Here is a 20,878-nt window from a genome sequence, read left to right as displayed (position 1 = left end):
CACACAAGGAAGGTGGAAGCCTAGCCAGGGAATCGGATGACTGCTTAAACTGCGGGAGCTGGATGTCAGCCGTAATTTGTCTTTGGACAGGGACTCTAACCGAGGCTAGAAACAACCCAGCGACACAAAAGCAAAAATGATACCAAGTTAAAAAAGTTAAAACTGTTATGTTATTAATCCCACTTAAGATTAGCTGAGTCCTCTCCACTCCACACGTAATACATAATAGTTCAGTCTTCATTAATGCTATGCCAGAGACATCCCAGTTGCATGCATGTTGGTTCACATTATGAACACCAGACAGCACTAGGGCATGCTGTGAACTACTAAACAGTGAGTTAAAAAACAGTGCTATTTCTTTCCCGCCTGCCCTGCTGTGGGGGCACCACAAGCGCATTTGTTTAACTTAACTACTCACAAATTATGCTTACCATGTCTTCCCTATCTAGTTCGACACATACGCAGTACCGCCATTCAATGTGCATGACTCAGGCATAAACCTACAAATTCCTGGGGGCGGGGCCTGACCAGCATGGCGACTGGATGTGAATCATATGTGCTCCTGGAGAAGCACACAACAAAATCCTATTTTCAAGCTGTTCCACTTAAACTAGCACTGAGTTAAATCTAAACTTTGACCTACCTACTGACTGAACGTCTTGACAGCGCATTCCACAGTTATCTACCTCCTTCCAGACGTTGACACCGAGTGAGGCCTAGCAGGCGCTGAGACAGGTTGAGATGGCCGCTTTCCCAGACCCGCGCAGGCAGGGCTCCGAGTATGATCCTGATGCCCCGTTACCCCCCCTCTCCCCTCTGGACCGGCGGGGGTGATCCCGGTCTGCATCCTGATTGCTCCCCAGATCCTATGAAGAGCTGTGGCAGAGCCTTAAACCCCAGCAATGACGCCGAAGGCACAATTAAGATGGCGGGCACCACAAGTACCCCAGTGCTGAGAAGAGAGGCAAGCACTATCCACCAACGATTAGATACTCTCTTCGACGCGTTCTGGAGAAAGCTGGAGAGCAGGCTGACCTTCCCTGAAGCAGAGGGGGCCCCTTCCACATGGTACCTGTAGAATATTGCATAACGACATTTTACAGTACCCGAAACGCATCCCGTCAGGTAAGGCAGTTCCCGCCAGAGGCCCGAGGCGGCGGAAGTTGCACCGGCGCACAAAGAATAAGGCACTTCGCCGGCAGACACTGAAGCCGCATCCCTCCATGCCCATGATTACAGAAAAGTGGAAAATAGGAGAGGAAGAAGGGAAGCAACTACAGCCACAGAACCCATCACTGCCAACTTCAGCAACAAGCCTACAAATTCAAGCAATGTGGGACTGTGCAATACCAGTTAAAGGGATAGGCTGACGGCATTATATTTTAGTACAGGAGATGTACGCGGCTGACCCAGCTCCCCTTAGCTACCAATCTCTATGTTTTTGTTACTGAATATGTCATGCCACCAGTGTTCCTCTCCTTAATAATTAACTGCCTACTCGATATAGCCTAGTAATGCATAGTATACCGTGTTCCTTTTATTATCCTTCTATCCATGTCTAGCCTGTTATGCCAAGGAGAGAATAAGCTAATACTCACCATATCTATATTTTTTATCGGTTATACTATTCTGCATTTGCCAAACATTTAGACAGGATTGCTCACCCTGCTTAATACATCAAGAATTGACAGCAATCTTTGAAGTTAAGCCTCTACCGCTAAGTTGTAATATTCGCCCTCTTCCCTTCCATTCTAGCACACTCAGACGTTCTAGCTTACAACACTAGCAATACTGCCACGGCTCACTTCAAAGCCTCCCTCACAACGCACACTAGATGTACACAAACCACGTTAGTACGCCACACAAGACACCATATTAGATGCGCTGTACTCTTGCCTATACTATAGGATAGCCGAGCAGGATTTCATTACATAGTGTTTTCTGTTGTACAAGTTAGGTACAGGCTATCTTATAACAAACCACTGCTACAAACGCATACTAAAATACTTATACTAAGCTTGATTTCTCTTGATAACCATTATACAAAAAATGTGCACCTATATTATATGCCACAACTGGTGAACTTTGTCTTTTTTGAAACATGCTAAGGCTGTTAGGGCATAGAATGAAAGCTTGTTATGTTGACTCATGCACGAAAAAATAAAGAATTAAAAAAAACGAAACAAAAAAAAACCTAGAAAAAACCCCGACAAATTCCTGGTGAATAACGCCCTGTTAGCATAAACTGCCAGCACTTATTGTGACTGAACCCTTGTCCATCTTGACCTGGCATATGACAAGCTCCTATAATGGGGTAAAATATATTGCTCAATTAAGCCACCAGAGGGCACCATTAAGAAGAAGAAAATAGAGGCTAATGGACAAGACGGCAAAACGGATTACCTTGAATAGCTGACTGGACTCAAATATTGATTATAAGAGAGTCTATTGTTGTAAAGTTACTATGTTACATTATAGTACAGCTTAAGCACTGAATGTGATTTATTACTTTATTAGGGCAGGGTTTTTTGTTTGTTTTTCTTCTTTTGGTGGGGGGGGATTGAAAAAAATGTTAGATGTGAAAAACTTTTTCACAGTTTTAAAAATTAAAGTGGCACTGACATTTTTTTTTATTCTTTCACGTTTCTTTTCCTTGTGTCCCTTGAAACTTTCAATGAAGTGGTCTCGTTGCAGTGCTCCAGTCCTCTTTTGAGAAACTGCGATGTTTGCAATGCAGGGTTAAGTCCAACTCCAGTGACTGTCCTACTGACAGCCGCTAGAGGCGGATCCCCTGCATTGCCCAGGTAAACCTCTGTCATGTGACGCGTAAGGACCCATATGAAATTGATTCAATGCTTTCCTATGGAAACTGTGAATGCGCCGTAGGTCCCCAACGCTCCTTGGAACAGCATAAGTAAACCTTCGTATTTTAAACACTTTATTGCTACATGTAGGCACAGGAACACTAAAGTATTAGGAATACAGAAATGTATTCCTGACGCTATAGAGTTCCTTTATAGATTATAGTTCCTCACTTCCTACTTGCCTTTATTTATATTTATTAAGTTTTCTTCCTTGACGAGACTGCAATTCCTGGATGCAGCCATTTTGTTTTCCTCTTTCCATAATGTCTGCAGTTTGAGTTTGCCCTACTGTGGGATTATTTTGCCTGGTGGACTATGGTTAAATTGGCCTAGTAATTGCTTGTAAACGTTGCTTAAAGCACAACTGTCACCTCAAAATTAGCTTTACTTATAATAATCCTGTCATCGACTTTTGAAAGGAAATATTGTTTTTAATTAAATTAAGTATATTTAAGGAAAAGAAAAAAAAGAAAAGAACTCCTACCTTGCGTATGACAGGTTCCCTCAGCCACATACATACACCTTGGGTCGGACAGTGTTTGAAAACTGACCGTCACTTCCTGCACAGAAGCAGGGTAGACGAGAGACTGTCAGTCTTCACACAATGCATCCATATATTTGGCAATCGCACACATGGAAATCAAACTGAGGGGGGCCATCCACTAGACTACTGAAAGATCATCATTTAGCCATATGGCTTCATCCAAAAAATGTTGCTTCCCATGTTTATTATTATTATTTATATAGCGCCATCAGATTCTGTAGCGCTGTACAATGGGTGGACTAACGTACATGTAATTGTAACCAGACAATTGGACGTACAGGAACAGAGGGGTGGAGGGCCCTGCTCAATGAGCTTACATTCTAGAGGGAGTGGGGTATAGTGACACCGAGGGTAAAAGTAGGGGTACGAAGTAGGTTGTTAGAAAAGTATTCACTGAGGGCTTAGTAGGTAATTTTTGACAGTTGCAGGAGAGGAGTCATGGAGGGCGGGGGATGAAAACCTGCTTAACAGTTTAATTGAAATGCTTTCTTGAAGAAGTGAGTTTTCAATGATTTCTTCGAATGACTGGAGAATGGGTGAAATTCTTACGGAAGGGAGTTCCACAGAAGAGGTGCAGCCCTGGAAAAGTCTTGGTGGCGAGCGTTAGAGGTGGGAGTACGGACAGAGGATATACCTAGGTCTTTGGCAGAGCGTAGGGGCCTCGACGGGACATACTTGTGTATGAGGGAGGATAGGTAGGTTGGAGCAGCATTATGTAGGGACTTGTAAGCAAGCACCAGAATTTTAAATTGAGCCCTATATCTAACTGGAAGCCAATGCAGGGGCTGACAGAGCAGGGAGGCGTGGGAGGTGTGAGCGGACAGGAAAATGAGCCTCGCTGCCGCATTCATTATAGATTGCAGCGGTGCAATCTGGAAACACGCAAGACCACTGAGAAGAGTATTGCAGTAGTCCAGGCGAGAGAGAACAAGAGCATGGGCCAGCACCTTAGCCGCATCTGGGGATGCACACTATATTTTTGAGATAGAAGCAACAGGATTTGGCGATTGATTGGACATGATGGGTGAAAGAGAGGTTGGAGTCAAAGAGAACACCCAGGCAGCGAGCCTGCGAGGTTGAGGTTATAGTAGCGCCGTTGACTTGGAGGGAGACAGACATGGGAGTAGTAACACTTAAGGGAGGAAAGACCAGAAGTTCTGTTTTGGACAGGTTGAGTTTAAGAAAATGAGCAGCCATTTATTTGGAAATCGAAGAGAGGCAGTCAGAGACACGAGTCAAGATGGGCGCATAGAGATCAGGAGAGGACAGGTAGATTTGTTTGTCATCCGCATAGAAATGATAACGGAAGCCAAAGGAGCTGATGAGTTTACCAAGGGAGGCAGTGTAGATAGAGAACAATAGGGGACCAAGGAAAGAACCTTGGGGGACACCGACAGAGAGTGGTTGGGGGGAAGAGGCAGAGTCAGAGAAAGAAACACTGAAAGAGCGCTGGGAGAGGTAGAAAGAGCACCAGGAGAGAGCAGTATCAGGTAGACCAAAATTACGGAGAATGTGAAGAAGCTGTTGATGATCAACAGTGTCAAAGGTAGCAGAAAGATCAAGGAGAATTAGGATTGAGTAATGGCCGCGAGATTTAGGAGCAATTAAATCGTTGGATACTTTGGTCACAGCCATTTCGACAGAATGACCAGCGCGGAATCCAGACTGAACGGGGTCAAGCAGAGAGTTGGTTTTGAGAAAGTCAGTCAGTCTGGTGTACACAACTCTCTCGAGGATCTTGGAGGCAAATGGCAGTAGCAAGATAGGACGATAGTTGGATGGGGAGTTGGGGTCAAGGCTGGGCTTTTTCAGAATTGGGGTTACAGTTGCATGTTTGAAGGGTGAGGGAAATGTGCCAGAGGAAAGGGAGAGATTGAAAATTTTAGTGAGGGGAAGAGCAAGAGAGGGAGACATAGTGCGGATGAGATATAAAGGAATAGGATCGAGGGAACAGGTGGTGGGGCGGGAGAACCGGAGCAGAGCAGAAACTTCTTCTGCTGTAGCAGACACGAATGAGCAAAATTAGCGATCTCTTCTCTGATTGTAGAAATCTCAGTAAAGTGAGATGCAAAGTTTGTGGCGGTAGAAGGAGGGGAATTAAAAGGGCGAAAAAGAGCATCAAAAGTGTGAATTAGGTGTTTGGGTTGATGGGACAGTGTACTTATGAGGGTATTAAAGTAATTTACTTTTGCAGCGGAGAGAGCCAGGCTGTAGGTTACACAGTATACAGGCTCTATCATTGGGACATAAAATCACACTGACACCATCACTATCAATATGAAAGTTACAAGATTGTGAGCACGGTTCCAGACTCAGAATCTAAAGATATAAGGGTGGCTCCATTTGACAAACAGTCACTGGTTTGATATCTTTAGATGTTGCAATAATTAACTCCAGACTGTGGGTCTGCATAGACTGTCTTTACTATATGTCTACAGGTGACAGACACAAAATCAGTGGGACAATCATCTGATTACCAGCAGATTACGTGTAAATATTGCCCTGAAGCAAACTGACCACTCTTCTACTTAAAAAACAAACAAACAAAAAAAAAAAAAACATTTACAGTATAGTATACTACAGAAAATATAACACCAAATAAAAAAGTCTATTCTTACAGTGTAATAAAAGTAATATCACACACAGAAAATAATACATTAAATCAAACAAATCAAACAAATAATACAACATAACACAACAGGTTAGTACATAACCATAAAGTATAAAACAGTTACTATAGCACAGTACATAATATGACCAGGTAATAACAACCGGTAATATCGCACACAACATATTACATGGTAGGGTGATAATAGAATACTGGTAATATCATATGGTCAGATAATTACTATATGCAGTATAATTAAATATCACATACAGTATGTGACATGGTCAGATAATTACTATATACAGTATAATCAATTTAATATCACAAACAGTATGTGATATGGTCAGATAATTATTAATATCACAAACAGTATGTGATATGGTCAGATGATTATTATATACAATCAAATTAAAGGAACACTATGGTGTTAAGAATACAAAACATGTATTTCTAACGCTATAGTGTCCCTGTCTGTAATTTAATAGGTATCAACCCACCTCCGAGCATGAAAGAGTAAAAAAAAACTTTATACACTTACCTTCCTCCGCGCTGGCTAGATCTCCTCCTCTGGTGATGTCACAACGATGGGGGGGGACCTAGCGCGCATGTGCGGTGAGTGCCACGCACACATAAAAGCTATCCCATAGGAAAACTTTGAATCAATGCATTCCTATGGGGAAATTGAAGACATTACATGTCTGCATGCAAAGCAGGAGGACGTCCAACATCATTACATGCAGTAAAACTCCATGTTATTCACCAGGAAGTGCCTGTAGTGACTGTCAGTATGAGAGCCACTAGAGGCGGTCTTAACTCTACAATGTAAACATTGCAATTTCTCTAAAACTGCTATGTTTCACTGGGTTAAAGGGACAGAGCACTGCATCCAAGCCACTTAATTATGATAAAGTGTTCTGGGTGCCTATAGTGTCCCAACAGCCCATACGGTATGTGCCATGGTCAGATTATAATTATTAAGTATAATATAGGAAATATTTATTACTGTTGTTATTATTATTAGCATGTATTCAGCACTAACATTTTTGGCCGTGCTTTACAATTGGGGATGTTCGACATCAAGTAATTTGCATAAAACATAAATTGAAAGAGACAAGCGATGAAGACATCCTTTTCCAAATGAGATCATTGAAAAACACAGCGTGTGACAGAATGCCGACTGCGTGCAATGCGTGCGAGAACTACATGAGAAAAGGCACGGACTCCTTTCCACACTTTGGACTCTGTACCTACAACTCACAAGGCCCTGGATGTCATAACAAGCACACAGACACGCGAGCATAATCAACAGCTCTCTGCTGCTATTACTGTGCAGTATCACACAGTCACTAGCGCACGTTTACTCAGCAAAGACATCACCCACAATTAGCTCAACACTGTGACATAGGGTTAGAAATTGAGATTCAGTGTTAGATTCAGACAACAAGAGATTTTTTTAAACAGACGGCAAGATAAAATTAAGACAAATATAATCTCTGTATAGAGGGTGGGCTCAGCGTAAGGGTTAAAATGATATATATATATATACACACATACACACCAGGTGGGTGAGATGTGTGGAAAGGTAAAGATATCATAATAGCCCTTACATTAAATCCCCCTGTATACAGATATAGCATTACCACTTACACTAAACTCCCCCTGTATATAGAGATTATATTACCCCTTACACTAAACTCCCCCTGTATATAGAGATTATATTACCCCTTACACTAAACTCCCCCTGTATATAGAGATTATATTACCCCTTAAACTAAACTCCCCCTGTATATAGAGATTATATTACCCCTTACACCAAACTCCCCCTGTATATAGAGATTATATTACCCCTTACACTGAGCTCACCCTTCAAATAGCGATCAAATTACCCCTTACACTAAGCCCACCCTGTATACAAAGATTATATTACCCCCTTACACTGAGCCTGCCCTGTATATAGAGATTATATAACCCCCTACAACGAGCCCGTCCTGTGTATAGAGATCGTATTACCCCTTACACTGAGCCTGCCATGTCTATAGAGAATTTGTATTACCCCTTCCACTAAGCCAGCACTGTATACAGAGATTATATTACCCCTTACACTGAGCCTGCCCTGTATATAGAGATTATATCACCCCTTACACTGAGCCCGCCCTGTATATAGAGATTATATGAACCCTTACACTGAGCCCGCCCTGTATATAGAGATTATATTACCCCTTACACTGAGCCTGTCCTGTATATAGAGATTATATTACCCCTTACACTGAGCCCGCCCTGTATATAGAGATTATATTAACCCTTACACTGAGCCTGCCCTGTATATAGAGATTATATTAACCCTTACACTGAGCCTGCCCTGTATATAGAGATTATATTAACCCTTACACTGAGCCCGCCCTGTATATAGAGATTATATGAACCCTTACACTGAGCCCGCCCTGTATATAGAGATTATATTACCCCTTACACTGAGCCCGCCCTGTATATAGAGATTATATGAACCCTTACACTGAGCCTGTCCTGTATATAGAGATTATATTACCCCTTACACTGAGCCCGCCCTGTATATAGAGATTATATTAACCCTTACACTGAGCCTGCCCTGTATATAGAGATTATATTAACCCTTACACTGAGCCTGCCCTGTATATAGAGATTATATTAACCCTTACACTGAGCCCGCCCTGTATATAGAGATTATATGAACCCTTACACTGAGCCCGCCCTGTATATAGAGATTATATTACCCCTTACACTGAGCCCGCCCTGTATATAGAGATTATATGAACCCTTACACTGAGCCCGCCCTGTATATAGAGATTATATTAACCCTTACACTGAGCCTGCCCTGTATATAGAGATTATATTAACCCTTACACTGAGCCTGCCCTGTATATAGAGATTATATTAACCCTTACACTGAGCCCGCCCTGTATATAGAGATTATATTAACCCTTACACTGAGCCCGCCCTGTATATAGAGATTATATTACCCCTTACACTGAGCCCGCCCTGTATATAGAGATTATATGAACCCTTACACTGAGCCCGCCCTGTATATAGAGATTATATTAACCCTTACACTGAGCCTGCCCTGTATATAGAGATTATATTAACCCTTACACTGAGCCCGCCCTGTATATAGAGATTATATTACCCCTTACACTGAGCCTGCTGTATATAGAGATTATATTACCCCTTACACTGAGCCTGCCCTGTATATAGAGATTATATTACCCCTTACACTGAGCCTGCCCTGTATATAGAGATTATATTACCCCTTACACTGAGCCCGCCCTGTATATAGAGATTATATTACCCCTTACACTGAGCCTGCCCTGTATATAGAGATTATATTAACCCTTACACTGAGCCCGCCCTGTATATAGAGATTATATTACCCCTTACACTGAGCCTGCCCTGTATATAGAGATTATATTAACCCTTACACTGAGCCTGCCCTGTATATAGAGATTATATTAACCCTTACACTGAGCCTGCCCTGTATATAGAGATTATATTAACCCTTACACTGAGCTCACCCTGTACATAGATATAATATTACCCGTTACACTGAGCCTGCCCTGTATATAGAGATTATATTAACCCTTACACTGAGCCTGCCCTGTATATAGAGATTATATTAACCCTTACACTGAGCTCACCCTGTACATAGAGATAATATTACCCCTTACACTGAGCCTGCCCTGTATATAGAGATTATATGAACCCTTACACTGAGCCCGCCCTGTATATAGAGATTATATTAACCCTTACACTGAGCCTGCCCTGTATATAGAGATTATATTAACCCTTACACTGAGCTCACCCTGTACATAGAGATAATATTACCCCTTACACTGAGCCTGCCCTGTATATAGAGATTATATTAACCCTTACACTGAGCCTGCCCTGTATATAGAGATTATATTAACCCTTACACTGAGCCCGCCCTGTATATAGAGATTATATTAACCCTTACACTGAGCCTGCCCTGTATATAGAGATTATATGAACCCTTACACTGAGCCCGCCCTGTATATAGAGATTATATTAACCCTTACACTGAGCCTGCCCTGTATATAGAGATTATATTAACCCTTACACTGAGCTCACCCTGTACATAGAGATAATATTACCCCTTACACTGAGCCTGCCCTGTATATAGAGATTATATTAACCCTTACACTGAGCTCACCCTGTACATAGAGATAATATTACCCCTTACACTGAGCCTGCCCTGTATATAGAGATTATATTACCCCTTACACTGAGCCTGCCCTGTATATAGAGATTATATGACCCCTTACACTGAGCCCGCCCTGTATATAGAGATTATATTAACCCTTACACTGAGCCTGCCCTGTATATAGAGATTATATTACCCCTTACACTGAGCCTGCCCTGTATATAGAGATTATATTACCCCTTACACTGAGCCTGCCCTGTATATAGAGATTATATTAACCCTTACACTAAACTCCCCCTGTATATAGAGATAATATTACCCCTTACACTGAGCCTGCCCTGTATATAGAGATTATATTAACCCTTACACTAAACTCCCCCTGTATATAGAGATAATATTACCCCTTACACTGAGCCTGCCCTGTATATAGAGATAATATTACCCCTTACACTGAGCCCGCCCTGTATATAGAGATGATATTACCCCTTACACTAAACCTGTATTCAGACTGTATTCAGCATGGCTTTATGAGGCCCTGTATATATTGTTTTAAGTACAATATAATATCAATTAACTGAACAGGTTAGAAACAAGTAAGATGTAATGTGTATATACAGACACATTCAGAATAATCAGGGGAGTCCGGAGAATACGATTGTTGATCATACAGTGACGTTAATAAACATGTAAAGGGTTAATGTACTATTCACACAGCACACCACTTTAACATTTATTCCAGAGAAAATGTGTTTTTGTTTGCTTTTTAACTGATGTAAACGCCATTATTCACTGTTAACACTATAAACCTGTCTACAATTGGTTTTAAATGAAAGAGAAACTTTGGCTCAGTACACTGCTAATGAAATGTTTTAATTAAGAGGAAAATGTATTTTTAAGACCATTGTAGCCAACAGACTAGCACATTTACAAGTCCACAAACACATTTGTTGTCACATTTCCAGTGAACAGATCACACATTCTGCTGATTCAATTAGTCATTTGCCTTCTATTGTTGCCCCCCTGCCAAGCAGCCTAGTCCTTTTCTAATTGCTGTCTGATTAGATTTGACACTCTCACCTCAGAGGACATCAAAGTGGACATTCATTTACACAGCAGCAAACTGCAGTGATCCCAGATGCAGTGTTTTGTAGACTTACCATTATTGGGGGCAGCATTAAGAGGTGACAGTAATTCTGCATATCGCAAGGATACTACATACTAAAGCAGCTCTGGATCACTGGGTGCCTGGGAGTGACAGCCTCACTGTCTCATATTTTCTTCATGGGTAAGTAGGGTAGTCTGGACAGTAGGGGGGGCTGCTGGGGGAGTGCCAGTACAATATGGGGTGTGTATGTCATGCCAGGGTGACAGGCAGCCTGGTAAGGAGTCCAAGTAGAATGGCTCACACAGTGAGTACTGCCGAGGCATTCAAGTGTGGGTTAGAATGTCTTGGATTTCCATATTGTTTCCAGACACTGGACAGAAGAGAAAACACCCAGGGATGGCGTCTCGGGTACCACATTCAGGACTGCCCCTGAAACGTAGGGACTGTTAGCAAGTATTAGGTAGCTCTCATCTGTCACTCTGCAGCTGGAGGGGTAAACTTCATATCCCATAGCTCCCTCTTCTATGTCACCCAGCAATGCTAGTAGTACACTCCATGTCCCATAGCTTCCTTCTCTGAGTCACCCTGCAGCTGGAGGGGTAGACACAATGTCCCTTAGCTTGCTCCTCTATGTCACTCTGCAATGTGAGGGGTACATTCACTGTCCCATAGCTCCCTCCTCTATGTCACCCTGCAATGTTAGTAGTACACTCCATGTCCCATAGCTTTCTTCTCTGAGTTACCCTGCAGCTGGAGGGGCAGAAACGATGTCCCATAGCTTCCTCCTCTATGTCACTCTGCAATGTGAGGGGTACATTCACTGTCCCATAGCTCCCTCCTCTATGTCACCCTGCAATGTTAGTAGTACACTCCATGTCCCATAGCTTTCTTCTCTGAGTTACCCTGCAGCTGGAGGGGCAGACACGATGTCCCATAGCTTCCTCCTCTATGTCACCCTGCAATGTGAGGGGTAACCGCCATGTCCCATAGCTCCCTTCTCTGTCACCCTGCAGCTGGAGGGGCAGACATCATGTCCTATAGCTTCCTTCTCTGTCACCCTGCAGCTGGGGGGTACACTCCATGTCCCATAGCTCCCTTCTCTGTGTCACCTTGCAGCTGGAGGGGCAGACACCATGTCCCAGGGCTCCCTCCTCTATGTCACCCTGCAATGTGAGGGGTACACTCCATGTCCCATAGCTCCCTCCTCTGTCACCTTGCAGCTGGAGGGGAAGACACCATGTCCCATGGCTCCCTCCTCTATGTCACCCTGCAATTTGAGGGGTACACGCCACTTCCCATGGCTCCCTCCTCTATGTCACCCTGCAATGTGACGGGTACACGCCATGTCCCACGACTCCCTCCTCTCTATGTCACCCTGCAATATGAGGGGTACACGCCATGTCCCATAGCTCCCTTCTCTGTGTCTCTTTGCAGCTGGAGGGGCAGACACCATGTCCCTCAACTCTATTATGTCTGTGTCACACTGTAGTGTGAAGGGCATACTTCATGTTCCATAGCTCCATTATGTCTGTGTCCCTCTGCAGATGGAGGCAGATGGCAGGCTACCTGTTTCATAATTCCTTTCTATCTGTGTTTCCCTGCAGTGAGATGGTGTAACACTTTCTATTCTGTGTTTAGAATGTACATTCTTTAAGTAGAATTACTTGAATTTGAGAGTGTTTACATCTCTTTCGCCATCCACAAGGACAGCTACAGATTACAGCTGCTGAGCACCCAATTCCTGAGGGGCACCGAGAGCCATGGGGAACATCCTTACATCACCTAACCTAGCTTCACTGAATCTTCACACAGTGATCAAATAGCACCAATATCACTGTTACTAAATGGAGCTTACAATCTGCCGCTAAACAATTCAAGCTCCTTGCAATAATGTTACCCATTACATTAATAGATTGTAAGCTCTTCGGCACAGAACGTTTCCGTGTGTAGCTTAGACCTCCCCACATAAAGGGGCACAATTACATAGATATACAGAAGACCCTTGGCCTAGAAGATAGACCATGGTTACTCAACCTCCGGAACTCCAGATGTTTTGAACTACATATCCCATAATGCTGGCAAAGCATCAGGGGAGATGTAGTCCACAACATCTGGACTGACGAAGGTTGCCTACCCCTGAGATAGACAATACCTGTGCTAATGGTATAAAATGTAGCCAATTAGGCTTGTTTAGACTGAATTAGCTCTGGGATTTTGTAACCAGTAATTATCTGGTATTCAAACGGACTGTTCTGAAGTGGAGATTACAGCAGACAAATCACTTTATCAATTATCGATCTGCCCTGCTCTCCAGTAACAACACGTCTGGTTATGATATTTTTTAGCCCTTTGCTCTGGATACATAATACAGTTCAATATCTGCAGGTAGCGTATTTGTTTGCACAAGGTATTCTATGGCTTTATTCCTAGTGGGCCTGGCTGTCTGATTGCTGGAAGGCACAGCTGCGGTATTTGCACGTGTTATGTGTTTACGTGCATAGATTGTGGAAGGTTTTCGATCACCTCCCTTCACAGCGTAAACAACCTATTTGTGAAGTTCAAGGCAAACAGGGTGAAAGTTGAAGAGCACAGGCAGCAGTGTTTACAGTCACAGAAACCCATATTTTTGGGGGGCAAAGTAAAAGCCACAGGGATATACTCACATTAGTTATCAGATCAGTACTCAGCAAGCTACTTCATGAGCTTCCATGACTAGATCTCACGGGCATGAGAACTTTGAATTTGGCTGTGTATCGTACTGTTTAATTTACCCCAATTGTACATCGCTGCGGAATATGCTGGCACTAAATGCTAGTAATAAAATATATAAACTGTTGGGGCTGTATTCAGTTTATATTGTGGACGGTGTTGTGGCTGTATTCAGTTTATATTGTGGACAGTGTTGGGGCTGTATTCAGTTTATATTGCGGACGGTGTTGTGGCTATATTCAGTTTATATTGTGGACGGTGTTGTGGCTGTATTCAGTTTATATTGTGGACGGTGTTGTGGCTGTATTCAGTTTATATTGTGGACGGTGTTGTGGCTGTATTCAGTTTATATTGTGGATGCTGTTGCGGCTGTATTCAGTTTATATTGCGGACGGTGTTGAGGCTGTATTCAGTTTATATTGTGGACGGTGTTGTGGCTGTATTCAGTTCATATTGCGGACGGTGTTGTGGCTGTATTCAGTTTATATTGTGGACGGTGTTGTGGCTATATTCAGTTTATATTGTGGACGGTGTTGCGGCTGTATTCAGTTTATATTGTGGACGATGTTGTGGCTGTATTCAGTTTATATTGTGGACGATGTTGTGGCTGTATTCAGTTTATATTGTGGACGGTGTTGTGGCTGTATTCAGTTTATATTGCGGACGGTGTTGTGGCTGTATTCAGTTTATATTGTGGACGGTGTTGTGGCTATATTCAGTTTATATTGTGGACGGTGTTGCGGCTGTATTCAGTTTATATTGTGGACGATGTTGTGGCTGTATTCAGTTTATATTGTGGACGGTGTTGTGGCTGTATTCAGTTTATATTGTAGACGGTGTTGTGGCTATATTCAGTTTATATTGTGGACGTTGTTGTGGCTGTATTCAGTTTATATTGTGGACGGTGTTGTGGCTGTATTCAGTTTATATTGTGGACGGTGTTGTGGCTGTATTCAGTTTATATTGTGGACGTTGTTCTGGCTGTATTCAGTTTATATTGTTGACGTTGTGGCTGTATTCAGTTTATATTGTGGACGGTGTTGTGGCTGTATTCAGTTTATATTGTGGACTGTATTCAGTTTATATTGTGGACGGTGTTGTGGCTGTATTCAGTTTATATTGCGGACGGTGTTGTGGCTATATTCAGTTTATATTGTGGACGGTGTTGTGGCTGTATTCAGATTATATTGTGGACAGTGTTGTGGCTGTATTCTGATTATATTGCGGACAGTGTTGTGGCTATATTCAGTTTATATTGTGGACGGTGTTGTGGCTGTATTCAGTTTATATTGTGGACGGTGTTGTGGCTGTATTCAGTTTATATTGTGGACGGTGTTGCGGCTGTATTCAGTTTATATTGTGGACAGTGTTGCGGCTGTATTCAGTTTATATTGTGGACGGTGTTGTGGCTGTATTCAGTTTATATTGTGGACGGTGTTGTGGCTGTATTCAGTTTATATTGCGGACGGTGTTGTGGCTGTATTCAGTTTATATTGTGGACGGTGTTGTGGCTATATTCAGTTTATATTGTGGACGGTGTTGCGGCTGTATTCAGTTTATATTGTGGACGATGTTGTGGCTGTATTCAGTTTATATTGTGGACGGTGTTGTGGCTGTATTCAGTTTATATTGCGGACGGTGTTGTGGCTGTATTCAGTTTATATTGTGGACGGTGTTGTGGCTATATTCAGTTTATATTGTGGACGGTGTTGCGGCTGTATTCAGTTTATATTGTGGACGATGTTGTGGCTGTATTCAGTTTATATTGTGGACGGTGTTGTGGCTGTATTCAGTTTATATTGTGGACGGTGTTGTGGCTATATTCAGTTTATATTGTGGACGTTGTTGTGGCTGTATTCAGTTTATATTGTGGACGGTGTTGTGGCTGTATTCAGTTTATATTGTGGACGGTGTTGTGGCTGTATTCAGTTTATATTGTGGACGTTGTTCTGGCTGTATTCAGTTTATATTGTTGACGTTGTGGCTGTATTCAGTTTATATTGTGGACGGTGTTGTGGCTGTATTCAGTTTATATTGTGGACTGTATTCAGTTTATATTGTGGACGGTGTTGTGGCTATATTCAGTTTATATTGTGGACGGTGTTGCGGCTGTATTCAGTTTATATTGTGGACGATGTTGTGGCTGTATTCAGTTTATATTGTGGACGATGTTGTGGCTGTATTCAGTTTATATTGTGGACGTTGTTGTGGCTGTATTCAGTTTATATTGTGGACGATGTTGTGGCTGTATTCAGTTTATATTGTGGACGGTGTTGTGGCTGTATTCAGTTTATATTGTGGACGGTGTTGTGGCTGTATTCAGTTTATATTGTGGACGGTGTTGTGGCTGTATTCAGTTTATATTGTGGACGGTGTTGTGGCTGTATTCAGTTTATATTGTGGACGGTGTTGTGGCTGTATTCAGACTGTATTCAGCACGGCATTACGGTTGTATTCTATTAGCCCAGTTAGTTAAGCTTTATATTTTTTACAGCAGAAACACTTAGTTTTACAAGCGCAGGACAGCTTTTTGCTGAGAGGCCCAGCTCTTAGGCTGGTCCCACGTTAAGTTTTTACAGGAGGACTGGAACTGCTCAGTTGATTTTGGTCCCTTACAACCAATGTGATTTGGAATATGTTCGAGGGAGGACATTTTACAGGTAACTCTGGGATAAGCAACCATTTGTGACTGGCGTATTGGGTTGCAGAATACAGAGTAAGAGCGAAAAGCTATGAGACTCACAGAGTTTTGGGTTTCAAGAGAAAGGCTATTTAACTGAAACCAGAGCATGTCCCCACGGCCCAGAGCAGGGCAGCTTTCCCCAAATCAATAGATTAGCTCATGAAATAAAAGTGAGATTTCAGCGTTTAGGAGAGAACTGCTGAGTGAGGGGAGATGAGAAACACGAGGCGGGGACAGGGGGTAAACCCCCAAGCCAGCTCTCTGGTGGTGGGTAACATGAGAAAAGCATCACAAACACATTTCACATCCATAATCTAATACATGATTTACCAGACCCATACGGAGGGGCTACGGTGGGACATGGTGAGCCACAAGACGTTCCAAAGATGGAACACAGGGCGTTATACTGAGAGACAAGAGACAGAGAATCGCACAGAGGGACAAAATACAGAGAGCGTTACATAGAGCACAGTGAGAATACAGAAACAGACAGAAAACACCCATTGATTAATTTCCCTGCACTCAATGGTTATAAGCCTAAGGTGGATTCGTATTATTATCACCAGAATTCTGTTGCTGTAGGCATGGCAGCCATTTTAACCCTTATTTTGATGGTAGTCCCTAATTGTAGAATTAACTCTGTGCAGCTGGAATTAGTCTAGTAAAAGTTTTTTTTGTTGTTTGCATTTTTTTGGAGAGGGGGTTTGACATGTTATTTACTCTGAAGGAATTCAAATAACAGCGCCTACGTCACCTATACATTGGTATGTCACGCCGCCGGTTCAGCGCATTTACACATCACGCAAACTCTGGTTATTCTGGCTGTTTTGTTATTTCCAACTTTCTACAAATAACAAAATTTCGCCTCCGAGGGGAAGGGAAAGGTCAGACTGACAGGGCTGGTTTACAAGAAACAGCTAGCTAAATATTATGAAGGAATTGAATAGGTTAGATGGCTATTTTATTGACCTACACAATGACGGCTTACATTTCTCAAGATGATGTCAACCAACTACAATTCCCATGATGCTGCAACAGCAAAATGGTTACAATACTATGGGAATTTCAACCATAACTACTGGTAAATCCCATGTTTCGTTAAAATAGTGTGCAAGCACTGGGGACAGATACCAACAAGAGAAGAAAACACAACATGGCTTTATCATACAGTCTCAATGCTTAGAAAGGTCAGTGGCGTCCCAGTTTTCAGGTCTGGCTGAGGCACGGCATGAGTTAACCAGACAACAATCTTTTCTTTGCACTACACGAAAATACCAGCTTGGTGGAAGCCTGCCAGCACCTTTCATCAGCAGAACAACAGACACTGAATAAACACACACCGCTCAAAGCTTTGCAGGCCTGGCAAGAAAGCTGGTTTTAGTGCAAGCTCTGCAGGTCATGCGAGAATGAGCAGACAGGAGTGATGGCATTAGTACAAGCTTGGCAGGACAGGGTAGAGTGGGAGAAAGAGTGCAAGCTCTGCAGGCTAGGATGGCAAAACTGCTGGGGTATAAGTGAAGCACACAAGAAAGTTATAAAAAGTAAAAAAAAAGCTCAGCAGGCAAACCAGGAGAAATAATTAGAGTGCATGCTCTAAAATCCAGGCATGTTACAACATTGGCATGCAAGGTATGCAGCACAAGCAGGGGAAATGATTTGAGTGTAAGCTCTGCAGACAACGAAGGTACATAGGAATAGACTGTAGGCTTGGAGGCTTAATGGTTAGAGGCCGCGCTCTTCAGACTAGGCAGGTAAAATGTTTTGACTGAAAGCTCTGCAGATCAGGCGAATGAATAGTTCAGACTGCAAGCTCTGTGGATCAGGAATGAGTGATCACATGAGATCAAGCTCAACAGACAAGAAAGGTGAAAGGTTCAGAGTGCAAAGTTAAAAAAAAAAGATGGGAGCAATCATTAAATTGCAAGCTCTGAAGACCAGGAATGGTAACGTCTCAGACTACAAGCTCTGCAGTCAAGAGTGATCGCTAGAGTGCAAGCTCTGCAGACCATGGAAGGTAAAGACTTCTAAGTGTAAGCTCTGCAAACCAGACAAGAGAACGTTTTAGAGTGTCAGCGCTGAAGGTCAAAAGGCATTCGAGTGCAAATTCAGGAGGCAAGAAAGGGTTAAGAGCAAGCTATGTAGAGAAGAGAGTCAGGGTAGAAGCACTGCATTTCAGACTGATTATACCTGTGTGTTAGCATGCCGAGGAGTTCATTATAAGGGTTAGGATGCAAGCACTGCAGGTGAGATATATTCTCCTGTAGAGCAATAGATATATGTTCACAAGCAGACATCACATGGTAAACAAACAATAAACACACGGGAAGACTGTCCATCCCAAAATCCCTTTACACAATGCTCCTATCTTGTCATCTCAACACCCTACTGAGACACACAGACTGCAGGAGCAGGCTATACCCAGCCTTATCTCAATGATCCCATCAGCTTCTGGAACTTGGAATGGCTATGGCTGAGCACATTCCAGTAATTACACCGAGGACAGTCACAGCACAGCAATAACCACCCAATTCCCCTCCTGTCTGACTCTGTATAATTAATAACATCCAGAGTCACCCCAAAGCCCAAGATATGGTCTAATAGTCAGTGACCTCCACGTCTTGTCTGGTATCCCCAGTCACCCACCTCTGTGGTGTGAATCTCCCAATTACCCTAAACTGTATCCAGATCACACCTTCATCCATGCCCTAGTTTCCCCGACCTAAATACTTTCAGTACCCATATCGCAACCCTAAATTCCTGTGCTCCTTGATAGATGATTAAGACAGGGATTGCCGAAACAACGCAGGGTATGATTAGATCAATTATGTAAGTCCTCATTCAATTACATGATGTCTGATTTAGGTTCATTGTATTGAAAGGGGAAGTGCATTGTCCTTTTTTCATTGATTAATGCTTAGCACACTAATTAATTCCCTGTAAATAAAGTGCAGACCCACAGACTGATAGGGTGGTCCTCTTATAGTGACCTTCAAGCTAATTGTGAATCACTACAGTAGCACATTAGACTATATAACGGCAGACACAAAGTCAAAGCCATGGCTAGCAGATATGGAAAGGCAAAGAAACAAACAAACAAAATAACTTGTACCAAATTATATTGAATTACAGCAGCCAATAGGACAAATGTTTTCTACATATAAATGAGGCACATGGTTTGGACTTTATTACAATGTCCACAGAGAAGCGAGAGAACAGAAACCTCCTTTTTTTAATATGGTTTAACCAAACTCCATTCTTGTATCTAATTCTGGGCTGCATTCACGGGAAGTCCCCCAAGTTAACCAAACTCCATTTGTGCAATAGATCCAAAAGTCTAACTGTGGGGAGTTAATTAATGAAATTATAGTCCATTTATGTGTAGGATTCTCTGGTATTCAGGTGGAGCTCTTCAATCTGATCTTAATTGTTGCGAAGCTTTCTGAGTCACACAAATTCCATCTGTGTGATGGATATCGGGGTTCCCAGGAGCTGATACTGAGGTTCATTTGCAAGGAGCACAAATTCCTTCTGTGTGTGTTTGATACCATTTCCTTGCGTCAACCAACATTCAGCCCTTGATTCGATATCTCACCTGCGCAACGATCCCCCCACCTGTGTGACAAATATTGGGTACATGTGGAATTGGGGTTACATGTGCTAGCTCCCCAAGGTCACCGATCTCCAGATGTGGTCTCCTGGGTACACGAGGGAAACAGGATAGCGGAGAAATAGAAATAAATAATCAGGGTGATGTCATTCAGTTCAATCACTAAGACAGTGGGCGATCACGTATCATTAGCTAATGTTGCAGATCTAGATTTTATCACCAGCGCACCTACTCTCTGTAATTAGTCTGTGTAGGAATACAGGCTCTGCATTAAACTGGGAGCTCTTTATAATCTGTCTGCATTGTTATGCATTTGTCCAGGGAGCTATTAATGGGACACACTTCAGTAGAGTGATCCTTGACAGTTTGGGTCTTGATTGAATTAATAGCATCATTCATTTGGATCAACTCCCGAGGACAAAAACACATAAATCATGGGACCCCCTCTAAAAACAAGAAATAGAAGTCCCCCCAAGCTTCCAAATGTCTAAATATTAATCCAACTACTTCCTACGCCCACAAACCCATACTCTTTTAGAATGTTGGTATAAAACAGATACATCTTT

The 20,878-nt window shown here is 42.6% G+C and overlaps 1 long non-coding RNA gene across 1 annotated transcript in view; it reads right to left on the bottom strand.

Annotated features, from left to right (window-relative positions):
• The window catches only part of LOC134582977 (uncharacterized), a 71,291-nt gene that overhangs the window by 31,500 nt on the left and 18,913 nt on the right, over positions 1–20,878 (bottom strand). The gene's annotated exons all lie outside the window — the stretch shown is intronic.

The sequence above is a fragment of the Pelobates fuscus genome, chromosome 13 (genome assembly GCF_036172605.1).
Source record: "Pelobates fuscus isolate aPelFus1 chromosome 13, aPelFus1.pri, whole genome shotgun sequence".
NCBI lineage: Eukaryota > Metazoa > Chordata > Amphibia > Anura > Pelobatidae > Pelobates > Pelobates fuscus.
The sequence above is the reverse complement of the archived record's forward strand: the minus strand, read 5'-3'. Positions and strand labels throughout refer to the sequence as shown.